Genomic DNA, 12,234 nt, shown 5'->3' with positions numbered 1-12,234 from the left:
AGAATGTAATTTTGGTTTGTGTACACCTTCATGAAGAATTGTTTTGAAGATGAACGCTTTTCATTAAATCAAAGATTCATTGATGAACTGTGGAAGGCAAGATATTATTCGAAACTTGTTTTCTTCAGCAGCAATTACTTCATTGGTCGTGCTTCTATTTTGAAGATAGCAGATTGACAAACTACAGCAGTGACCACAAGAATGAAAATGAAAAAAAAAAGAAAATCGCTTATTGTCACGAGTAGGCTTCAATGAAGTTACTGTGAAAAGCCCCTAGTCGCCACATTCTGGCACCTGTCCGGGAGACTGGTACGGGAATCGAACTGTGCCGCTGGCCTGCTTGGTCTGCTTTAAAAGCCAGCAATTTAGCCAAGTGAGCTAAACCAGCCCCACTTGTTATTCCCCATTCTTCATGTAAACATCTTTTAAAAGCAAGAGTGTTTGTTTTGGTTGTCAGGCCATCTCTATTGCACCGTGCACCATCCACTGCACGTGGTCTTTTCCTACATAAGACTTGACATTCAGTCCATGTTTACACCCTCCTTGTTTACACCCAGAGACACTTGTAACCTGGGAGCAAATCACCTGACTTAAAAGATTGCGGAATATTTGGACATAAGTGAATTGCCCACTTAATGACAACGCATCCAAGTTTCCTCAACCTTTTTTAACTGTTCAGTAAGAAGTCTTACAACACCAGGTTAAAGTCCAACATGTTCGTTTCAAACACTAGCTTTCGGAGCACTGCTCCTTCCTCAGGTGAATAAAGAGGTATGTTTTTAACTGTTGTCCATCAATCCCTCAGCCCGAACACATGTCCACCCATAAAACTAGCCTCGCCTCCAATTTCCAGAGCTTCATGTATGAGTTTCCTGTAATTGCACTACTCAGATGCTCTCTTCAAATTACAACCAGATTCTCACGCAAAGCAGGACAAAGCCATTCTTTTGGTGTTGTATTGTCATTGTTTTGAGATTTTCTTTTAAGTCTCTGTATTTGCTGTTTATTTGAATGGATTTTAATGGCATAAGTCACGGTGAAAAAGTGAAAAGCTTCCTCAATTGGAGGTGTCTTAAACATGCCGTCCGCGGCAAGCATGAACGATGGTTAAATGCGTTACAGTTTTCATTGTGATCCGTGAAGGAATAATTGGTGTATTTACTGACACTTTCCTTGGACTCCGATGTCAACTTCTATCCATTTCTACGTCTGGTCATATTGTAATTACTTTGTCAGAGAATTCTGATGTATCCAGAGATTAGGGAAAAAAAGGGCAAGGGAATGGAAGCATTGTCAAATCTAACCTCCGGGATCTGCCTACGCAAGCAATTTAAGGCCAGAGAGTGAAAGGCCTTTAGTGCATGTTATTTTGATTAGGTCATTAAATCCCTATGTTATGTTTGGAACACAGCACTCATATAAGCTCACTGTATTCACTGAGGAGTAATAAATTCGTAATCTTTCTAAATGCCTATGGTAACAAAGTTTATGTTTTTGTGCTCGTATTGGGGACAAAGGTATATTTATTTTTTGGCAAATGAAATTATAATTTATTTGATATACTTTACTGTCTCCTGTGAAGACATTTATGGCTCAACGTTCTCTGTTTGTGTCAGCATTATGTGCACTTAACTGAAGTATAAACAGGGTTTAGTATTAGCAAAAGCCTGTGGGGATGAGCACAAAACTAAACTGATCAGGATTGAGCTATTTCACGTCAAATCTGAAAACCACCCAATTCAGAGAACTTCCAATTTGGATTAATTTCAAGTGGTAAAAAAAAATTCACAAGGAGGTTTTTCTTATTCCACTGCCTAGCAGAAACTGGGAAGTCTGGATGTTAAAATCAAGGCAGTAGACTTCCCACTTGTTTTCCACTTCCCTGCCTATTGGATTGGCAGGTAGATGACTGGCTGACTCAGACAGGAGCTTCGTGCATACGTTTACATTGGGGTCCTTTTCCATAGGAGAAAACCTGATGCCTTTTTTTTTTACAGCCGACCGGGATAGTGTCCTGCGTGGCAGTCCACTCCGGATCTGTACTTCAAGAAGTGAAGGCCCTCAAAAATTAGCTGACAAATAGATTTTGAGGCCAGAGGTAGAAACCCTGTTTAAATTAAGCTGGGTCTTCAAAATGATCGCAACTTTCCACCGCACCTTTGTTTCACTAGCTCGCCTTGCAAATGATGATTTTGAGTGATAAATATTCTTCTCTGCATAGGTGCTTTGCAAACTGTCCCTGTGTTTTAGTGTCACTGAGCATCCGTGGCTTATGGCAGGAGAGCAATTCTTACTGATGGTCTGATAGCAATAAATATAGAAGATTCTGTTGAAAAGAAAATGTTTTTATTTTTTAAGCTGGGGGGGGGCAACTTGCTACATTAAAGGAGCTTTATAAGTGCAAGTTATTGTTTTGTTTTGTGGAAGAGTAGGCAGGGGTTATCTGTCAAAATATGAGCAAAAGATTCATGACAGTCTAGAAATATTTTATAGATGTTTCTCCTTAATATTAGGATCTGTGCCCATTCCTCCCTCTCCTCAGCAAGCTTCCCATAGTGGAACCAGATATAAAACATCAAATATCCAAATTTCATGGGTGTCAACTCCCAAATCCTCCCAAATCCTGAATCTTTATTCCTAGCATGAACCTTCAAACATTGATAGCTTTGGAAGCAGCTGAACGAATCTGCAACCAAAACGTTTCAGCCTGGAAATTTGTTTATGTCTAAAGTGGATATCAATTCCTATGCCATTAATAAGAAGAAAAGAAGGACCCCGGAGTTGAGGCTCATCAATCTTGTCTCTGGGTACCACAGATGGATAGGTTTCTGGTCTTAACTGGCATTTGGTTCTCAGAAAAATACACCTTTTTTGGATCAAATGTCTTCTGGTTCAAAAAAAATGACTGGGGAAGCAATCATCTCCAGAAGATTTGATGGAGCAAATGGGACATGCTGCGGTATCACAAAGGATGGAGGGCTCAATGGCTGACTGCCACCTTTCAAGATCATTCAGATGCACAGGGGGCGCTATTCTCCGACCCCCATGCCGGGTGGGAGAATCGCGGGAGTGCCGGGCGATTCCCGCCACGCCGCCCTGGCACCTGCATGCGATTGTCCAACCCCCCCCCCCCAAAACGGCGTGCCGAGTTTTACGACAGGCCGCTCGGAGAATCGCCGCTCGCCGTTTTTAACGGTCGAGCGGCGATTCTCCGGTCCGGAGCGGCCTGCCCAATCCGACCGGTTCACGCCGGCGCCAACCACACCTGATCGCTGCCGGCGTGAACAGCGCGCGAACGCTGCGTGTGCGGCCTGTGGGGAGGGGGGGGGGGACTGAGGATCGAGCACCATGGGGGTGCTCAGTGGGGGTCTGGCCCGCGATCGGTGCCCACCGATTGGCGGGCCGGCATCTCTAAAAGACGCACTCTTTTTCCTCCGCCGCCCTGCAAGATCACTCCGACATGTATTGCGGGGCACCCGCGGGGAGGACGGCAACCACGCATGCGCGGGTTGGCGCTGGCCAACCTGCGCATGCACGGGTGACGTCATTTAAGCGCCGCCGGCCACATCATTTACGCGCCGCCGCTTTGAAGCGGCGCCAAGGCCCGGCGCGCTAAATTGACGCGGCGCCGCTCCTAGCCCCCTGGGGGTGGGAGAATAGGGGACGTGGAGCGGCCTACGATGCTGGAGTGAAGCACTCCGGTTTTCACTCCGGCGTCGGCACTTTGTCTCCCGTTGGGAGAATTTCGCCCAGGGTGCCAGTACAACGGAAGAGTTAGAACATAGAACATAGAACAGTACAGCACAGAACAGGCCCTTCAGCCCTCGATGTTGCGCCGAGCAATGATCACCCTACTCAAACCCACGTATCCACCCTATACCCGCAACCCAACAACCCCCCCCCTTAACCTTACTTTCTAGGACACTACGGTCAATTTAGCATGGCCAATCCACCTAACCCGCACATCTTTGGACTGTGGGAGGAAACCAGAGCACCCGGAGGAAATCCACGCACACAGGGGAGGACGTGCAGACTCCGCACAGACAGTGACCCAGCCGGGAATTGAATCTGGGACCCTGGAGCTGCGAAGCATTTATGCTAACCACCATGCTACCGTGCTGCCCCAATTACAGACAGAAGAAATGAGCGTGAAGTCATTTTTAGCCGATCTGGCAGATGATAAGATTGGAATAGTAATAATAGATGAATGAACCCCACTGGTGTTGGGTTCACCGAAGCAGCCACATAGTAAGTGTTGGGCATTATTAACAGAGTTATAGAAATATTATGCACACTGGACCCAGAAGGGACTACCCATGCCCAGCTCACGCTAAGGCCAGGTTTTTATAATTTGGTTTCCTTTTGCGCTGATAAGGGGGCTCTGCTCCTTAGTGGGGAAACTCTTACTCCATTAGACTCATGGGGAACCTAATCAGACAAGCCTCATGGGTCTCGTTACAACACCTGGAAAACCATTTAAAGGGTGCTCCAGATGTGACTCACAATATCATTATGGTGAACCGCCCAAAGTGGAACGGTGGGGTTTTGAAATGGTGCATGACACAGAGAATTTGGAAGTTGAAGATGATGATCAGTCTGAGGGTTGTACAATAGTCACGAGAAGCTTTAGACCAGCAACGGACTAATGGAGCGTGCCAATCACGGATTCATCTAACAGTGCCACGCTCCTCAACGACTCTCCCTTGGGCTGATCTGTTCCCTGTAACAACACTATTCATGATGCCCTATCCTGCTCTTGTTTGGCCTTCGTTTCGCACTGTAACCAATCACTATTTGTCGATGTACCATTTGTCAATGTACTCTGTTGATTATTCTTTTGTCTACTATGTACGTACTGTGTAGATTCCCTTGGCCGCAGAAAAATACTTTTCACTGTACTTTGGTACTTGTGACAATAAATCAATCAATAAATCAATCAATCAATAAATCAATCAATCAATAAATGGGGTTGCATTTTGACAGTTTGGATATTGAAATTCACTCAGTAGCAAGGATTGAAATAAGGTCTGAGGGAATGAAAGTCCGACTTGTTTCACTGACTGTGGCAATACCAGCCCAGGCTGGTTTCTGCCCCAGAACAACAGGGGGCTGCTGGGCAGGCTCAAGATTCCGGTGCCCATCAGACTGAGGAAGGAGCCAGAAGACTGCAGAGAAGGAGACCTCAGGATGTATACTTCCTACAATGAGGTGCAGGGCAGCAAGTGCTGATGAAGACTCCGCCTCACCAAGGAGATAGTGCAGCACCTGTGACACAGCCTCGCAGATGCCTGCTCCCAGTGGCCTTGAAGGTAGGGCAGCCCTGAACATGTGCAGCACCGGGTCATTCCAGGGATTGAGCGGGGACACGTGTGGCATTTCATGATCTTCAGCCCACAAGTGCATCTGGGAGGTCATGGATGCCTTGTAAGCTCAGAGAATCGCCCAGGGCCGCCGAAAATCCCGCCCCCGCCATGGCAGAAATTCTCCGCCACCCGGGAATTGGCAGGGGCGGGAAACACCACCCGCCGATCGGCGAGCCCCCTGCGGTGATTCTCCGGCCCATGATGGGCCGAAGTCCCACCGCTGGGAGGCCTCTCCCGCCGCCATGGTTTGAACCACCTCTGGTGGCGGCGGGATCGGCGCGCGAGCGGGCCCCCAGGGTCCTGGTGGGGGAGGTGGGGCGATCGGACCCCGGGGGGTGCCCCCACGGTGGCCAGGCCCGCGATCGGGGCCCACCGATCGGCGGGCGGGCCAGTGCTGTGGGGGCACTCTATTTCTTCCGCCGCCGCCACAGCCTCCACCAATGCGGAGGCGGAAGAGAATCCCCCAGCGCGCATGCGCCGGTGGTGACGTCAGCGGGCGTCAAAGGCCGTTGGAGCCGGTTTGGGCACCAGTCGGTGTGGTGCCAACCGCTCCAGCACGTGCCTAGCCCCTCAATGTGAGGGCTTGGCCCCTAAAGGTGCGGAGAATTCCGCACCTTTGGGGAGGCCCGACGCCGGAGTGGTTGGTGCCACTCCGCTACGCCGGGACACCCAGCCTCGCCGGGTAGGGGAGAATCTCGCCCAGAAGTGGGGAGACGTTGCCTTCCACGTCCTGTCACCTGAAATTTCCTTGGCGGGCATTATCAGGTGAGCCTGAACCTGGAGAGATCCAGCTGACTTGCAGGCCTCACTGGCATCGACATGCCACCCTGTTCTGGCCCTGTGACTGTGCCATGGTTTCGAGGCCCACCGCCATGGCCCTCTTGTGACTGGGCCTTGAGATCTGCCATCCTTGCAGAGTTGGTCTGGGTGCCATTACACTCTAAAAAGCAGCAGCCGTGGATTTAAAGATGTGCGAGAAGGACTGAAATATTCTAACTGTACATTTTATATACATGGCAATAAGATTCAGGGCAAAATTCTCCAGGAAATGACTAAGGGTGCGATTGAACGCGCACAAAATGAGTCCCGTTTTGGACACGTATAGCTGAGTGTTCCTTGGCACCTGCAGTGCAGGGAACGACCCCGCTATCAAACGGGACTCTTGTTTTTTTTGGACTCCGCAAGGATGCCCCGCGCAGGCTACACTTACCTCATTTCCTGCACTGACAAGCTCAGGACTATTTGTAACTGCTGCCCCGATCTCTCGACCCGAATAATTGTCATTTCCGCCCTGGGAAAAAGTCTCCAACTGTTCACCCATCTATACCCCTCATTATTTTATAAACCTCTATCAGCTCGCCTCTCAGCCTCCGTCTCTCTGGGGAGAACAATCCCAGTTTAGCCAAATCACGCCGATTTGGATTCCCAGGTGATGATTCCTCCGACCTGAGGCTGAGCTGTGCACTGTTAAGAGGGAGCTGCATTTAAACGCAACCTGGCACCTGGGCACATTGACACTGCCAGCCTGGCACCCTGGCAAACCCTGCGCCAACCTGCAATTGCCAATGTGCCCAGGTGTTGGTGCCAGGCTGGCAGTGCTAAGGTGTCTGGGCACCAGCGGAGGTGCAAGGGTACCACCCTGTCAGAGCCCAATTACCCTGGAGCCTCCGATGGCCTGGGAAACACCACCAGATGGCGTTACACCTGCTCCACATTTGTGTGGACTACTGCTAAACGATGCCATGGCGAGGTTTCCCTGGCGCAGGCATTAGTTCCCGGGCCTCAGGAGATTCTGCCGCTGGCAAAATTGTGCCTAATGGCAAGATGCTGGGTGAGATCCAATCTCGAGAGGCGTTCCGAGCATCACAAATCTCACGGGTGGCATCTCGCAAGATTTAACGGCCTTGTCACGTGACCGTGTTGTGCACAACAAAGTCTTCGATCGCATTCCCGCCGGGTGTATGGGAGCAATCCAGATTGCAAGTCACCCACACTTAGTCATTTTTTTGGAGCTTGAGGAGCCTCTCACTGAAAAATCCCACGTTTTTCTGGCGTGGGGAACAAAAGACACCGGCAAGACTGGCTCCTCAGAGAACAGAGCGCCCAAGAAAGGGGGCCCAGATCTCAAAAGTTAAGTTGAAGGCCCACCCCCACCCACCCACAGACATGGACAACACCACCTCTCCACATACACACAGCATGCAGGCATGGCCCCACCCCCATCCATCATGGAGGGCATTCAGCATATCTTGCTTTCGGTTTGCTGAGGGCCCTATTATGGGGCTTCTGAGGGCCCCCTCCCCCCCCCCCCCCCCCCCCCCCCCATGTACCCGCTTCAGACCCCTCGACCCTTCATACATGCCTTCAGGCCCTGCCCTGGCACTCAGGCATTCCCCTTGGTATTGCCAGAGATGCCAGGTTGATACTGCCCTGGCACTAGGTCAGTGCCAGGACACTTCCCTGCCCTGTCCCTGACCGCCCATGGGCTCCAATGGCCTCTGAGCCTCCCGATATGGCCACCACATCTGGTTTCATTTTTGGAAACCAATACTGATTGGTGCCGGCATCACGCTGCATCGCTGGATCCGGTGGATCCCAGGAGCCGGGAGACTCTGGCCTCGAGTTTTATGACTCCTTTAAAAATTCTGATCTGGATCTTGCCCAGAGTGGTAGGTGCCGCAATTGGTTCGGCTCCAAGCACAAAACCCATTTTTGGGCTCGGTAAATAGCGGGATCGCATATTCCCGCCGGGAATCTCGATCACTGCCTTCGATCTGAGCCAATAAAGGGGCGGGTGCCTTGATGGCTGGGCGTATCCCAAGCGTGTCATTGACCCTGTTGTTTATGCTTCCTGAGTAAAGGGAGTGGCGCCGAAATGTCCGGACGTGTATCGGTTACTTGAGTATCAATCCTTTGTCTTACGGAGATGGGCATCAAAATGCTAATCGGTTGGGGGTTTCGATGCTGTCTGGATTCTCTTCTCACAAATATACATTCAGGCTCTGTGTCTGCCTGAATCTTACATTGTCCACATTTCCCTTTCGGCTTTGCGAACGTCCATGTTTCTTGTTGTAAGTGGCCATCCCAGATGGCTACAAAATGATCATTTATAGGCAACAGAACCTCTGAACATGGCCGGGAGTGATTCTGTAACAGTCGTGCAGGAAGAGGAAGGAGGGCAAATGGAAGCTGTAGCTTAACTAGGTTATGCACTAGAACAAGACAACTGAACTATTTAGGAATAGTCATTTAGTAGTACAGAACTGAGTATGGCTGAATAAAGACATTTTGTCAAAGCTTTGTCTTGCATTCATCAGGACACTCACAAGAATACCAATGTCAGGGGAAGCAACAACTTTAAACTGTATGGTTGGAAAATGGGCTCTGATTGGTAGAGGTGTTGCAATGGAAAATGCACCAGTTAATGGTAACTGATAGTTCACTGCCGAGCATTGTTTGAAATTTAAACCTGGCAGCTTGATTCGGCCTGAGGAATGAACCAGCAAATGGCTATCACTTAATTTGTTTAGATGAAAAGGGCGCAATGTACATAGATACATGCACAAAAAGCAGATTAAAAAAACTAATGTTGCATTCTATTAATAACTCTAATTAAGCTTGGGCAACATGGTAGCACAAGTTGATAGCACTGTGGCTTCACAGTGCCAGGGTCCCAGGTTCGATTCCCTGCTGAGTCACAGTCTGTGCTGATTCTGCACGTTCTCCCCGTGTGTGCGTGGGTTTCCTCCGGGTGCTCCGGTTTCCTCCACAGTCCAAAAATGTGCAGGTTAGGTGGATTGGCCATGATAAATCGCCCCCAGTGACCAAAACATTTAGGAGGGGTTATTGGGCTACAGGGATAGGATGGAAGTGAGGGCTTAAATGGGTCGGTGCAAACTCGATGGGCCGAATGGCCTCCTTCTGCACTGTATGTTCTATGTTCTTAAAAGATTGACATCTAATTTCGTACTTCATTGATTGGCTTTGAGTGAATTTACACCCTGCACCTGCATCAGTCCCCAGATCCCAACATAACAAGCTGGATTCTCCGATTCTCAGGCTAAGTCCTGATGCCGGCGTGGGAACGGTGACCTTTTATGACCGAAAATTCAGCGCAAAACGGTTACCAGTCCTCCGTTTAGGTGGGGGCTTGCAGCAAGGCAGGGTAGAGCATCTGGCTCTAGCTGTGGTTACAGCTCGGAGAATTGCCGGGTCAGTGGCCAAGCATGTGCACGTCGGTAGCCTGCAGCGACCGCGCCGTGCAACATGGCGCTGGCCGCACGTGGACCCGGCTTGCAAAATGGTGCCCCGCCCCTCCCTTTGGCCGCTCGAGAGTCCTGGACCACCCCCCCTACAGTGCACCCAACCCCAGCCAAACTCCTCCCTGCCTGTGGATCGGCTCTCCTCCGACTGAGCCTGCAGACGGCACGCCGGGTTCCCGACCCACGTCGTCGGGAACTCGGCCGGTCAGGGGCGGAACATTGGGGTCTGAGGCCGTCGATACGTACTCCTAGAGTACGCCGCTTTGGAAGGGGCGGAGCATCGCCGCTCCCCGATTCCGTTGGAAACGGTCATTAGGGGCAGCACGGTAGCATTGTGGATAGCACAATTGCTTCACAGCTCCAGGGTCCCAGGTTCGATTCTGGCTTGGGTCACTGTCTGTGCGGAGTCTGCACATTCTCCCCGTGTGTGCGTGGGTTTCCTCCGGGTGCTCCGGTTTCCTCCCACAGTCCAAAGATGTGCAGGTTAGGTGGATTGGCCATGATTAATTGCCCTTAGTGTCCAAAATTGCCCTTAGTGTTGGGTGGGGTTACTGGGTTATGGGATAGGGTGGAGGTGTTGACCTTGGGTAGGGTGCTCTTTCCAAGAGCCGGTGCAGACTCAATGGGCCGAATGGCCTCCTGCACTGTAAATTCTATGATAATCTATGATAATCTATGATAATCTATGATAATCTATGATAATCTATTCTCCAGCCGATCACCAAACGCAATTTTAACCAGTGGGTTCCGCAATACAGACAGAAATGCTACCTGAGAAATATTCCAATTTAATTCTCTCTGAGTGCTTCATTGCAGCCCAAGTGTAGTTCAGAAGGGGGGGTAGAAGTTAAAAATAGCACCACCAGCCAGCATGCCAATTCTGCAGCTCCAACTCTCATCCCTTCCCATGGCCATTTTCCTGCTGCTTGAGGGAGTGGGGGAGGCACTGTTACCCAATTAAACTAATGGGCTTATTAAAGTTGATTCATGGAGGCCAACTGAGATTTTCTATGTTCCCAGAAGGCAATGGGGCCACTTTAAACAGGGGAGAAAAGAGGCAAGAATCCAGGTAGGCCTAGAGACCCTCCCTGTCCGCTTGGGTGTTGCCACAGGCCTCCATGTTCCTTCTGCAACAGTGGTAACTCAGTTGCAAACGCCACTTTCTATTTTAAATTTTAAAAAGTTGGAGGGCAACCATCACTTTGAAGCATCCTCTTTCTCTCTTACCTGCTATGACATCCTGCTGCTATTTCCAAGCTGGAAAACCTCTGGCCCTCAACCTTCGAAAGCCACATAGTGTCCTTCATTGGATGAGAGTCCATGCTTTAGCCATTATTTGGCTGTTCTGAGGAAATAGCACATTAGTGTATTATTGTTCAGCTAAAATGTAGCTCCCTGGGGGCTAAATATCTTAATTGGTGTTCAGTAAACATCAACTTGAGTTCACTCAGAAGGAAAATAGTTGTTCGGACTGGAGATCAAAACCCTGCCTTTGATGGTGGGAAGGTGCAGACACACTGGCTCCTACTAAATTTCTCTGCACATTCCAAATAACCTTTGTTTATTTCGGTATTTTTTTGAAGGGATACCCAGATATTTGCATTCGTCTGTGACACGTGGAAGTGTGACAGACATCTGGAGCACAATGGACTGGAAGTAGGTGAATGTGCCAACAAAATGATGTTCGACTCATCCAGGCCAACTATAGTCAGTCTCAATTCTGTAATTAACTTCAGCGTCTCTCCACAGGTGGACCCATCATCATACAATAACTAACGCAGTGGTAATCGCAATGTCATCAAAAACATTCACAAAGTTTCTTTTTACTGCAATAATGCATTCTTGGTCAATGTTCAGATGATGATTCGCTTACCATCAAAAAATGTAATGCCCTATAAAACGTTGAAAGTGTCATGGTGTAATCTCATACTGTATTTGGCTTGGAAAGAAACCGCCGTGTGAATCATACAAAACTGCTAACTAATTCTCTTGCAACTCAATAAAACTCTCCTGCACCATCCCTAGGGTCTGCGAAGGAAGGTTTATGTCTGGAATTTGTCTTTCATATGTTGTTATTAAAAGTGTCTGACAGTTCCCTCTGACATGGCAAATCAGGAAATTCAAAAATTCTTACTTTTTTAACCAAGGGTATCTGCAGAAATGCATGCCTTTGAATTCAATAAAAGCTGATGAAGCACTTTCCCCGTTATGTAGGAGAAACACAGCTCCACATGGCTCTTAAAGCCATAAGGAAAGTGCAGGAAGCAGCAGAGGAGCACTGCGCTTTGATGATTTACGATGCAATAAATTTACAATGGAATGAAGGTTCAAATATCGTACGCAAAAGCATAAAGACAGTCAAATGGTGAAAATGCACAGAATAACATTTGATTTCAACTTTCATAAAAGCAGCAGTTTTTGTAGTTGTATATTATTAACATTTTATATAGCTAATGCTCAACTCCTCTCAAATCTATTGTGGTGGGGCTCATCATCGCTTCACCTATATTCTGGAAAAGGCCCCTCCCACTGAACTATTAACTAGTCTTTTCCTTTTGGAGATTGTAATTATGCTGTAAGTTTCCAGTTTTAGTTTCATCGTTCCGGAG

The 12,234-nt window shown here is 48.8% G+C and overlaps 1 long non-coding RNA gene across 1 annotated transcript in view; it reads left to right on the top strand.

Moving 5' to 3' along the window:
• The window catches only part of LOC119978016, a 33,998-nt gene extending 22,319 nt beyond the window's left edge, over positions 1–11,679 (top strand). Inside the window, exon 3 of the long non-coding RNA XR_005463348.1 lies at positions 11,375–11,679. This is a non-coding gene — a long non-coding RNA (uncharacterized LOC119978016). The remainder of the gene's footprint in view (positions 1–11,374) is intronic.
• Positions 11,680–12,234: the final 555 nt, after the last annotated feature.

The sequence above is a fragment of the Scyliorhinus canicula genome, chromosome 1 (assembly GCF_902713615.1).
Source record: "Scyliorhinus canicula chromosome 1, sScyCan1.1, whole genome shotgun sequence".
Lineage (NCBI taxonomy): Eukaryota > Metazoa > Chordata > Chondrichthyes > Carcharhiniformes > Scyliorhinidae > Scyliorhinus > Scyliorhinus canicula.
This window is presented reverse-complemented; position numbering and strand designations above follow the sequence as displayed.